Source organism: Castor canadensis, chromosome 10 (genome assembly GCF_047511655.1).
Source record: "Castor canadensis chromosome 10, mCasCan1.hap1v2, whole genome shotgun sequence".
Lineage (NCBI taxonomy): Eukaryota > Metazoa > Chordata > Mammalia > Rodentia > Castoridae > Castor > Castor canadensis.
Genome location: NC_133395.1, coordinates 80,718,452 through 80,731,337, shown reverse-complemented (window position 1 = coordinate 80,731,337; position 12,886 = coordinate 80,718,452).

Below are 12,886 nucleotides of genomic sequence, written 5' to 3'. Positions count from 1 at the left end.
GCCTCATCCTCAACATGGAAGGAGGAAGCAGAGAGCCCTGGTGAGGAAAGAATCATCACATTGAGGCCTTCACCTAGGCCAGGAAGTGATGGGGGCCTTGGGGAGGGCAAGAACCCCAGTTCAGAGCACAGGGAAGCATGGCTTTTTGAAGCTGAGATCTTGATTGTCTTATTTCTTGTTTCCTTCCAACCTTGGGAGGTGCTATAGTTTGGATGTCTGTTGCCCCCACCAAAACTCATGTTGAGGCTTGGCCTCCAGTGTCATGTAGTTGCGTGGTGGTGGGCCTTTAAGAGGCACTGGAGCAGGAGGAATCTTCCCTGTGAATGGATTAAGTTTTTCTCTTGGAAATGAGTTAGCTATTGTGGGAATCCAGCCCCCTTTTCCTCTCTCCCTTCCACCTCCCACCATGTACAAGAAGCACCAGAAGCTAAGCAGACACCAGCACCTGATCTTGAACTTTGAGTCTCCAGAGCCATAAGCCAAAATAAACTTCTTCTAAGTAAGTCATCCAGTCTCAGATAAACTATTAGAGCAACAGAAAAGAGACTAAGACAAGAGGGGAATAAGGAGCCCCCAGTGACCCTAACGTAGGCCCAGGTAGGTGAAACTGTGAACCCACAGAGCACCTCATCTCCCGTCTTCCTCTCAGTGCCAAATATCTAAGTACCTGTGTAATGAACAAAGAAGGCAGTGGCCTCTGGTGGGGGAGGGGAGCTTCACAGAGGTAACAATCTTCAAAAGAAGCTTGCAAGGATGCTGAGTGAGGAACAGCAAAATCCACCAGAGGCAGTGGGACCAGCCAAGCAAGCTGTACAGGTGAGATAGCCTGGCTTGGTGCTGGCCGGTCCTCCCTCACTGTTCCTCTCCTCCTGGGACCAGACCCCTGACCACCATAACAGCTCAAAGACCATGATTTTCCCAAAGACAGGGTCAGTGTTGTCCAGTGGAAGCCCACAACCATCTTCCCCAATGTCCATAAGAGCCACTGGAAGACCCTCATCTTCTCAACACTCAGGATGGCCAGTGGAAGACACTCATGACTTTCCTCATTGCCTTTATTTATCCAGTTTCAAGTTCACCATGTCTGGAAAGCTCCAAGTCGTCCTCTCCTCTTCCTCCTGTCACTTTGGGAGACTCTGCTACATTGAGATGACCCAGCTAGGGTCACAGTAAGGTAGACATCTACTCTCAGACCTCCTCACCCCCTAAGATACTCATGGTCTAATAGTTGTCATAGGCCGCCACAGCCACCTCCAACAGGCTCAGAAAGAAGGGACAGTAAGGGGGTCAGGCCCGGGCCAAGCACTATGGACATGACCAGCCCCTGCTTTTGTCCTTGGCAGTGACCTGTCTCCCATTCTGTAGCTCATCTCCGACGGTGTTGACCATCAATTATCATTTTCCCAATTCCTAGGGGCCTCGATGGGTGAACATCCTTCACTCTGACCAAGATATTCCAAATGGAATGGGCAACGCGTCTTAGCACATGAAGTAGAACATTAAACCTAAAAACCTGTTCCATTTCCCTATTGTCATTTACATAAGTTGATCCTGGGAATGGGCCAGCCCAAGCCTTTGCTACCACACCACGCTCCCATCGTCACATGACAAATGCCACAAAAGTCCAAGAGCTCCCCTACACTCCGCTTCTACCTCCACCACTCCATTAGCTCTTAAGCCTCAATCCCTCTGAGCCTCCCAGTGCCCCTCCCCCCACCAGCTTCACCCCTTGCCACCCACACCATGGCCAGCACCTCAGCCCTTGCCTCACTGACCTTCTGAAAAATCTGCATGTCCATTCTTTGTGCTGAACTACTCACCATGCAATCTTGCTGCACCTGCTCCTGCCAGGGAACATAAACGAAGGATGCTGGTTCCCTCCAGGCCAATCTGGGGTTGTTGTAAGCCTCCACATTGCATAGCATTCCTTTGACTCGTCCTCACACTCCTGAATACCCAGGACCCAGGTGCACAGGTGGTGGGGCAGAGCCGGTCCTGATTGCCTTTAGACCCCAGACAAGAATTAACTCATCTTCTGAGAAAGTGCCAGGGCCTGGAGACTGCATATTTATGAAACTAAAGATCCTTCCAGAATTTCCTACTGCCTGGAAGATAAATTCCCTCCTTATTGACCTGTCATCCAAGGGCCTTTCATATTCTGGCCCTAGTTTACCGTCTAGACTCATCTCTCATTGTGTATTTACCTGTTTAATGCATGACTTGTTAGACTCTAAATCCTATTGAAAGCAGAGGTCACGCCTTGCTTGCTTCAATAAATTGATATTAACGGAGTGATATGAACTCCCACTAATGAAGTATAAGCTAGTGAATCCATTATCCTCCATGAGAGCTCCACAGTTCCTAGTACAGTTAGGCCAGCTCTTTGACCCAGCCGGTGCACAACAGTCAAGCTAGACAACATCAGATGCTTGGTTGGCCTGTGCTCCACTGTGACAGAAATAAAAGGATTAAACTTGTTCATTCTCTTAGAGGAAAAGCAAGGTATGTCCTGTCCCTGGGAACCTGGTGGCTTATGCTTTCTTTTCATTGGCAAACAAGTGTCATTGCCTTTGTAAACAGAAGGCCTTTGTGAACTGAAATCTCCACACATGAGACCTTTCATTTTGTCTCTGTGGCAAACATACTGTGCCTGGGGACATCACAGAGGAACCCTATTGGAAAGGGAGGCCTTTTTTTTTCTTCAAGAGGGCTAATGATCTTATCTGTTAAGAAAATGACACCCTTCTATATTCTTAATAGCCACTAACCACTTGTAAACACATTGTCCCTACATATCAAATAAAATGAATCCTGGATAAACAGGAAATTAAATTTGTCCTCCTTGACAGAACATGGAGTTCCTGGTCCAGTTCATCCAGTATGAACACTGAGGAGCAGTTTGAGCCCAAATTCTTCAGCATCGGTTCTGCTGACTATAAAAGGGGCCTCATGGAGAGGCAAAAAGGAGGGAGAGGAGATGGTAGGGAGACACAGAGTTTTATTTCCAGCATTTACTCTCTCCCAAACTAAAATTGGAGTCTTGTTTTGCAGTGGATTCATTCAACACTTGAGGAGCTCACCAATATCCCCAGCACATAGCTTTTACGAAGAAGAAAAAGATTGTGGGGTTTTTCCCTCAATCTTTTGAGGACTGACACTTTTGCAAATTAGAATTTAAACACCACAACAATGTCAAATTTCCAAGTCAAGTTTCCAAGTAATCATAATGAGATCCATTTTTGGAGCACTGACTATGTAGCAGGCACTGTATGATGCAAATTCACACACTAGATCACATTGGCTTGTCCTCATCATCACAAGCCTATGTAAATAATCTCCACTTTGTAACATAAGAAACAGGTCTCTGAGGTTGACACTTGCCCAATGGCAAAGAGCTAGTAAGCTCAGGCTTGTGACTTAAAGTCAGACGTTCTCCAATTCACTAGTATTCATGAGTATATTAATAATACACTCATTAGTCATCTGATAACTGCTGCTGTGGTGGGAATTTATCAGCAAGAATTGGTGTGGGGAGCCTTGTCCCGAGTCATCACTGCTGATCCATCCCATCACAAGTGGAAGGGGTAGAGGAGGAAGAGGAAAAGACCCCTGCCATGGAAGGGGCTGGCTGTCAGCAGAGAAGAGCAATTAGCAATGAGGACTAAGGAAAGGGAAAAAGGAAATAACATACATGGGATCCACTATATCCACAGGTCTGCATCTGCAGATCCAACCAGCTGCAGGTCAAAAACACTCAAAAATAAAATTACAACTGTAACGAACTGGTACAGACCATTCCTTGTCATTACTCCTTACATGGTACAGTCTAACAACTATTTACATTGCAGTAGGTATTATAAGTCCTGGAGGGATGACTGAAATTCTGTGGGATGACATGAGCACTTTCTGTGCAAATACAGCATCATTTTATAGAAAGGATAGGAGCATTAGAAAAGGCAAGTGAGAAGAAAATGTGCCAGTGGAAGACCAGAGAAGCAAAAGAGTAAAAAGGGATCAAAGAACTCAATCCATGACCAACCATGACAATCAATGCTGCAGGTGCAGCGTCCCAGCCTCCACTCCAGGGCTGCATTGCTGGTTACCTGGCGCCATCCTGCCTGGAAGAGCAAAGGTTGCTTCAAGAAGAGGCATCAGCTTCACAGGATCCACCCATCCCTCCCAAGTCTTCTTCAGTGCCTGGGGGACAGAGTGGACTCCACTCACAGTGCCTCAAGCCTCCCACCAGATGACTCAAAAGACACACCCTTTTCTTCCTCTGAGAGATGGCTCAGAAGAGCAATTGACAAGTTTCCAAAATCAACTGAGTCATCCAATAGGTTTTATTTAATGCTTTAACATACTGTGCTAATTAAACCCGAACTCATCTTCCAAAGGTTGTCTTAACCACCTCTGCACACACATTCCCTGGCCACCCCAGACACCTGACTCTGCACCACCTAACCTGCTGGATACCCAGGGGTAGAGACAGTCACTTCCTTAAGCCACCACTTCTGGCATCTCTGGTAGTGCGTATGGAACAGATTGAAGCAAAAGCCATTTTTCAGTAGCTTGTCCAGAGGTTATAACTGTCCCTTTGAAGTATGTATGTATGAAATAAGCCTAAACTATTCTCTCTCCCTCTCTCTCTCTCTCTCTCTCTCTCTCTCTCTCTCTCTCTCTCTCTCTCTCTCTCTCTCTTTCTCTCCATGGGGCACATGCTGGTCCCATAAGATTATAATGGAGGTGAAAATTCCTATTGCCTGGTGTTTTTACTATACCTGTCCTTTGTTTGTAAACACAACTATTTACTACTGTGTTAGAATTGCCTGTGGCATTCAATACAGTGACTTGGTTTGCAGCCTGGGAGCCTAGGTGGGCTTAGGTGAATTCATTCTGAGGTTTGCACAATGATGAGGCCTAAGGATACATTTCTCAGAAGGTGTCATGCTGGAGAAGAGCAGGGCTTGGGGCTAGCAGATTGCTATCAGTGTCCTAACTGTGACACTAGCTGCATGGCCCTGGGCAAGTTTGTTCTTTCTGAGCCTCTATTTCCTCATTGGAAAAGGGGGGTCCTGTGAACTTCAGGGGGTTGCTGGGAAGTTCACAAGAGCTAGTGTACAAAAATGTCTCAGCCCAGTGCCTGGCAAGTGGTCAGTTCAGTAAGTGGTCACTGAAGACAAGGGCAGAACTTTCTTGGCCCAGTCCTTTCTCTCAAGGGAGGATCCTAGCCCCTCCTGCCTTTCTTGGTTGTTTCTGATTTTCAGTTCCCTCTCTGTTCTTTTAAATGGATAGTGTCCCACTGTTTCTGGGGACACTTTGGATTCTGTCCCAAAGAAAACACGTGCCTTGAAGTGCAGTTCACGTGGCAGAGTGGAGATGCCACAGCTGTCCGGTGCTAGGGATGGCCTTTCAATAAATTGGCTTCTGCAGGCAGAGACTTGCTGGCCAATTCTGGCCTGCAAACTCATGTCTGCCTCCATCCATCATTCATGGAACAAAAGAGGAAGTCCTGCTTCCACATCTTGACAGGCATCTCTTTGTGATGTGACCATCCCCCTGGATGGTGCCAGTGTTGGGGACTAGGGGAGAGGAGGGTTTCAGACAAGTGACCACAGTCAAATACTGTCACTCACTGCAGGCCTGGGGAAAGGAGTAGCCACTCTGCTTGAGACAGTGAAAGCTGTTCCCAAGAGAGTGGGCTTTAAAGAATCAAGGGCTGGGTGGGAGGAGGGGCACATTCACAGGGAATCACAAGAAACCTGCAAGGGGCTTGTTGTGGGTGTCATTGGTGAAGGGCAGGACAAGAGGGGGAATGAAGCCTAGGATGCAGATGAAAGTAGTCAGGGCTCCTAGGGAGGCTCCTAGGGGGACTCTGAGGCTGCCCCAGTGCTGGCAAGAGGACTGTCAGCTCCCAGTGGCCAGAAAACCTGCCTTCCTGAAGTTCCCAGGAATGGAGAGGAGCAGAGGGGGTTCCAAATCCAGCTTCAGAAGTCCTTTATGGGAAACTCCGTGCTGAGGGAGCAGCTGAACAAAGAGGCCCAGCCAGGGCAGCTCTTGTCCCTTTGCCAAGACCTATCAGGTCCACCTCAGTACACACACTGGAAAACACAAGGGAAATCTCATGCCACATGAATCACAGGATGAGAAGAGAAGCCAAAAGGGAAAACCCACCCTGAAAAACAATTTTCTGAAGAGGCAGGTTCTGCCCTTCTGCCTCAAGTGCACAGGGAACAACTGCCTCCTCCTGTGCAAGACTTCCCTGTGAGCACCCCAGCATCCCCCAAAGTGCTCCAGGGGCCCGAATCAGTCACCCATCTCTCTCTGTTTTGGTTTCCTTATTTCTCAAAGGAGGCTTAGTGATATTGACACTGCCTTAGAAGATTATAAAGAGGAGAAAGAACATTTTATGCAAAAGTAAGAAATGACAATGTACCAGCTTCCTCCTTCCCTCCCTTCCTCCTCCTCTCTTTCTCTCTCTTTTTCTCTCTTTCTCTTCTCCCTTAAGGTGCTGAGGATAGAATTCAGGGTTTTTCAAAGGCTAAGGCCTGAGCTGTGCCATTGAGCCACATACCCAGCTCTCTTCATTTTTATTAAAACAAAGGATTTCACCTTCTGAATACCACCAAATTTAAATTTCATCACTTCAGATTCTAAGACAAAGTTCTCAAGACCTTGCCTGTGAGGCTCACCAGGAGGCCAGAGGCCCCTGCACTGAGGAAGTGGGTGGGCTGTCTTATACACTCTGACCATGACCAGGGCCCATCATCTCGGAACCACAGACTGGTGAGTGAACATCACTAACACTGCCCTCTCTAGAGGTTACCACAGCTCTCCCTGACTTATGGACCACTAAGTTTTTTTCTTAGGTAACCCAGAAGTCTCACAGTACTACACAAAAAGTACTAGACTTCTACTCCCAAGGTCTCAGCTCCTAACAATAAGCTAGTCATCTAGCAAACCATTTACCTCTCCATGCCTCCATTTCTTCCTCTGTAAGATGAGAAGTGAAATGATCCCCACTTTTCCTTCCACATACATTGTGATGCTCAAAAAAGATCAAGCACAAAGCCAGGCATGGTGGTGCATGCTTTAATCCCAGCACTTGGGAGACTGAGGCAGGAGGATTGTGAGCTGGAGGCCAGCCTGAGCTACAATAGTGAGTTCTAAGCCAGCCTGAGCTACACAGTGAGACCCTGTCTCAAAAAGAAAGAAAGAAAGAAAGAACAAAGATCAAGCACTTTGAAAACTCAAGAAACCAACCAGTTGAGATGGGTTACTTTATTATCATCAAATAGTATTAGATAGGAACTTACTATGTAGCCCAGACTGGCCTGCAACTCTTGATCCTCCTGCCTCAGCCTCCTGAGTGCTGGGATCACAGGTGTGCATACCATGTCGGGCCATGGATGTCTTTAATTCTGAAATGCATGAAATAGCAAGACAAGGCTTGCTCCATCTGAGGACACCTGAGCAGGCAAGGACACCTGTACTCTTGCTTGTCTAATTTTGTCAACGGTTTTCCTTCTTGCTTTCAAAACCACTCTAGCTCTAGATTAGAGGAGAGCAAATTGAGCCACCACCCAAACTCTGTCTTAATCTTCTGCGGACATTTCCATCCACCTTCATGCAGAGCTCCTGGGCTCTGTGGCAGGAAGCATGCTTCTTCTCTGTAAGGCTTCTCTTGGCATTTTTTTCCCACAGGCTCCTTCATGCTGACTAGCCAAGCAAGGAATTAGAGATACTTAGAAGGCATACACCAGCTCACACCTGTAATCCTAGCTACTCAGGAGGCAGAGATCAGGAGGATAGCGGTTCAAAGCCAGCCCCAACAAATATGTCTCAAGACCCTATCTGGAAAATGCCCAACACAAAAAAAGGGGCTGGCAGAATGGCTCAAGTGGTAGAGTGCCTGCCTAGCAAGCATGAGACCCTGAGTTCAAACCCCAGTACTGCCAAAAAAGAAAAAATAAATGTACAGTAGTCAAATGTGGTGGCACGTGCTGTAATTCCAGTACTTTGGGGCAGCGGAGACAGGAGGACTGAGAGTTCAAGACTAGGCTGAGCTACACAGGAGAGGCTGTCTCAAAAAAAAAAAAAAAAAAAAAGAGCCAGGTGCCAATGGCTCACACCTGTAATGCTATCTACTCAGGAGGTAGAGATCAGGAGGATCTCAATTTGAAGCCAGCCTGGGAAAATAGTTCTCAAGACCCTATCTCAAAATACCCAATACAAAACACAAAACAAAACAAAATTTAAAAAAAACAAACAGAAAGTATACACCAAAAGAAAGTAAAGAACAGCTTTGAGGGAACTTTCTAGTAGATTAATTGAAATTTTCTGGGTATAATATACAACTTTCACCAAGAAAGTTAGTTAATACACTAGAAATGCTTGGGTATAATCATTGTACAAGAAGAATACAATTCTTGAGGCATTCATGAAACTGTACACTCCTGTAACAAGATTAATCAAGTCTGATTTATTTGCCTTCCCACCACCATGTTTACAAAGCAAATTCCCGCAGGAGGTGGAATCTCAAATGCTTGCACTTAACTTCTGCAAGAATGAGAAAGGATGCTTTAGAATGTCTATCCCGTTGCTAAATAAATGCTATTTCCTAGTGTTCTGGTTTGACATTTTTTGCTGTTACAATTTTTGCTAAAATTGTACCCCAGCAGAACACTTCATTCAGACTAGTACTTGTAGAAAGTCTACACTCATATTGCCTCTGCTGGCTCTGGTCTCTCTTCCCTCTCTGTTCTGACCACCCAATTTTCTGGAATAAATTAGTGATGTAACAAGGATTGAATACAGGTCAATAACTCAGCCTAGAGAAGTTCCATGGCACACAATCCAAAGTCTGCAGAGCCTATATGAAACCAACTTTCATTTTTACATGCAAAATAAGAAATTGAACACACTGCATTTTAAACTTTCCTCCCAATTGTAATTGCTTCTGGAAATCGTCTCATGGATTTTCATAGTCTTGTAAGAGCTGGTAAAGAAAACAAGTGTCAGTCCATTTTCTAGTGTTGATGACCAGTAAAAGTGGCTTATTTTGCCTCATGGATCTGGTCAGGGCTCCAAGGCCTGCGTCTGCTGACAGCCTTGCTGGCACAGGGCCATGGTGAGCATTCCCGCATCCTCCAGCCTAACTTTCTATTTTATTTTATTTCATTTTATTTTATTATTGGCCATCCTGGGGTTTGAACTCAGGGTCTCGCACTTGCTAGGCAAGTGTTCTATCACCTGAGCCATGCCACCAGCCTGTCTTCCTCTTTTTATGAAGTCACCAGGATTCAATCATGACAATGATGGCCTAATCATATAATCCCACTCACCTCTAAACACCATCCTCAGATTGTTTCTGTCCTCTCAATCTCTCACAAGGGGGACTGAACTCCAACCTAAATCTGGGGACAAACCATGTTCAAAGCATAGCAAGGGCTGGAAAACTGAAGAACTCATGGTGAAACAGAACCCAGGCTTTGGGATTACTGAGTTGGGCCTATCTGGCTTGATGGGAGGATGGGAAAGACTGAGCCTGCAACAGCCCCAGTGCCCAACTCAGGAGCAAAAGCTGCTTTCTGGATTCCTTCCCTTTTGTGGCGTGACCTGTGCTGTAAATACTAAGACTGGAACTGTAAATTACTACATTGTTATTAGTAGCAGGAGAACGAGTTCCAGGTTCTCCCTTCCCTACACTGGTTTCAGCTGTGCACTGGTCAGTTCACAGTAAGAGAAGCCTGAGGGGTGGAGGTACCCACCACATGGGGGACAAATCAGGAAAAGGTCAACACTATGGCTCTTTTTGTTCTTTCCTCTTTTCTTTTTTTGTATTATTGGGGCTCGAACTCAGGGCCTTATACTTGCCCACTTGAGTCATGCCTCCCAATCATTGGCTTTTTTTTCCAGATAGGACTGGGCTGTCCTCCAATAGTGAGCCTCCTGCCTCAGCCTCCAGAGTAGCCAGGACCACAGGCATGCACTACCATTCCCAGTTCTTCTCCTTTTTTCACCTCTTCCTCCTCCTCCTCCTCCTTTTTTCATTAGGCAGGGTCTCTCCATATAGCCCAGGCTGGCTTCCATCCTTAAATACTTTAGCATGTGCAACCACATCTAGTCTTTTATTTCCTTTCCTTTCTTCTTTTCTTCTCCTCCTCTCCTTCCTCTTTCTTTCATTCTTTTTTTTTTTTTTTTGAGAAAGGGTCTTTCACATGCTGGTCTCCAACTCCTGAGTTCAAGTGCTTGGGATTATAAGCACACACCATTGCACCCAGCCTTAACACTACAATTCTTCATACTAGTGTGCAGACCTGAAAAGATAGAATACTTGAGACACTCCATTCTTGGTGGATTGCTAAAATCTTGACTCTCTCCTAAGAAATACTCAAGAAAAACTAAACTGCCAGGCTGGGGATGTAGCTCAGTTTGTAAACCCTTGCCTGGCATGCGTGAAGCCTGAGTTCAATTCTTGACACCACAAAAATAAATAAATGAATCAACTTAATAACAAAAAGAGGAAGCCAGGCACCGGTGGCTCACTCTTACAATTCTAGCTACTCAGGAGGTTAGGAGGATTGCGGTGCAAAGCCAGCCTGGGCAAATAGTTCTTGAGACCCTATCTCAAAAAAAAATTCATCACAAAAAAAGGACTGATGGAGTGGCTCAAGGTCTAGGCCTTGAGTTCAAATTCCACTACTGCAAAAAAAAAAAGGAAGAAAAAAAGAAGAGGTGTGGCTCAAGCGGTAGAGCACCTGCTTTTCAAGCATGAAACCCTGAGTTCAAACCCCAATCCTACCCTCCTCCCCCCCAAAAAAGTATATTCTGCAAGTCTCCAGTGGCTCATGCTGTAGTCCTAGCTACTTGAGAGAATGAGGTCAGGAGGATTGTAGTTCGAGGCCAGCCCAGGCAAGTATTTCATGAGACCCCCCCAGCTCCAAAATAACCACAGCAAAATGGACTGAAGGTGTGGCTCAAGTGCTAGAGCATCTGCTTTGCAATTGTGAAGCCCTGAATTCAAACCCCAGTCCCACCAAAAAATAAATAAATAAAACAAGAGTGGCGTTACACACCCATAACCCCAGCACGGGGGAGGTGGAGGCAAGATGAGAGCAAGTTTCAGGCCTGGGCTGCACAGGGAGACCCTATCTCAAGACAATAGTGTATAGTAAATAGAGGTCCCCCTGTTCCAAGTGGCCTGCAGTGGACCAGTGAGAGGAAAAGCACCATTATAATTCTATCCTAGCATGATCACGCACGGGATTATTGTTGCTTACTCTGGGCTTCCACACACAGACGGACAGCTTCACTTAACAAGTATTAGTTGAACTTTATTCCGTATACAAAGCAGAAAGATTCATTCAGGTTCTCAGGCCAGAGAAGCAATATCCGCCTTGACTACCAGGGGGCGCCCGAGGCAAGCACATCTTAGCGCCAGCGGAAAGTGAGTGAATAGAGTCGGTTCCTGTCCATATCCCCGGGCTCTGGTCCAGGAGTTCAAAGAGGTGCACGTTGGCGCGGGGGTATAGCTCAGTGGTAGAGCATTTGACTGCAAAGAGGTGCACGTTCTTTGGTAGACACATTATCAGAACACGGAAATGTAGCCCATTGTGGAGAATTCAGCTCTAGTCACTTTGGCATGTGTGTATATATGCATATACATATATTTCCCCCAGAAATTATCTTAAGTACAACCTTTCTTGACACCAACAGTTCAACCACTTGAGCCACGCCCCCAGCCTGCCTTCCCTTTTCAGGTCAAATAATATTCAACTGTATGTACATACAACATTTTGAATTGCCATTCACCCATACATGGACATTTGGGTTGTTTCTACTTTTTTTTTTTTTTGGCTATTGAATAATGTTCCAAACATGGGTACACAAATATTTGAGTTACACAGTATTTTAAATGAAACGCTGTAAATCATTACAATATTCTATTTCCATTTTTTTACCAGAGCCTACAAGTATTAAGAACTCTCAATACTTCTGCGATGAAGAAAAATAAGTACAAGCTATTCTTGTGCACTCAGAGAGATTATGAACTAGAGAAAAATACTAAGGTACTGAAAAAATCTTCTGGACTTAAAAACCCTGTCTATATAACTAGTACGCACTATATACATACACCTCCAAGTCTGAAAGGGGAGAAACTATAAAGGCGCCTGCATGACCCTGGCTTGCTTTCTTCTTGGGATAACCTAAATCTCAGATCTCAACGGGACAAATAAATTCTTTAGGGCAAACAAATAGCTCAACCGAGTAGCTCTCAACCCTAAAAAAGGCAACCAACCGAGGCTGCTCCGTGGAGACTGGAAAATAGCCAGCCTCGGATTTTGCCACATTCCTGGAACTGTATCATTCATAAAGGGAATTTTGACATCATTTTCAGTCTTCAGAATGCCACCGAAACAGTTAACTACAATTTTTTTAAAAGTTAATTACAATTTATTAAAAACATCCCTTTCTGGCCAAGCCCTCTACCAGACCCTGGGGAGCCAAAGGAACACGAAGAGGCCAGAGTGGAGACAGTAATAGATGGGACTCCCTCCTTGCTTATGGCCTTTTGTCCCAGGCGTCCCTTTCAAGTGTGGGTAAATCCAGCCCTGGGGTTAAAGAGACAGACGTTAAAATTGTTTTCATGGTACAGGCCGGCCGGCTAGGCCGCGCCCTGGAACGAGTTCTATGTTAAGAGACTTAGAATCCGTGGGACGGCCGGCTAACTTAAGTGCGTGTGACAGGCGGCAGACTCCGGCTGCTATTTATAACCGGGCGCCTCCTCGACAGCGCCCACGCCACGCCAGGCCGGCTCTCTGCCTGGGGCTTGCCAGGTGGAGCTGGGCTCGGGCTCCGGCCGGGTCCCCGCCCTTCCCTGCCATGC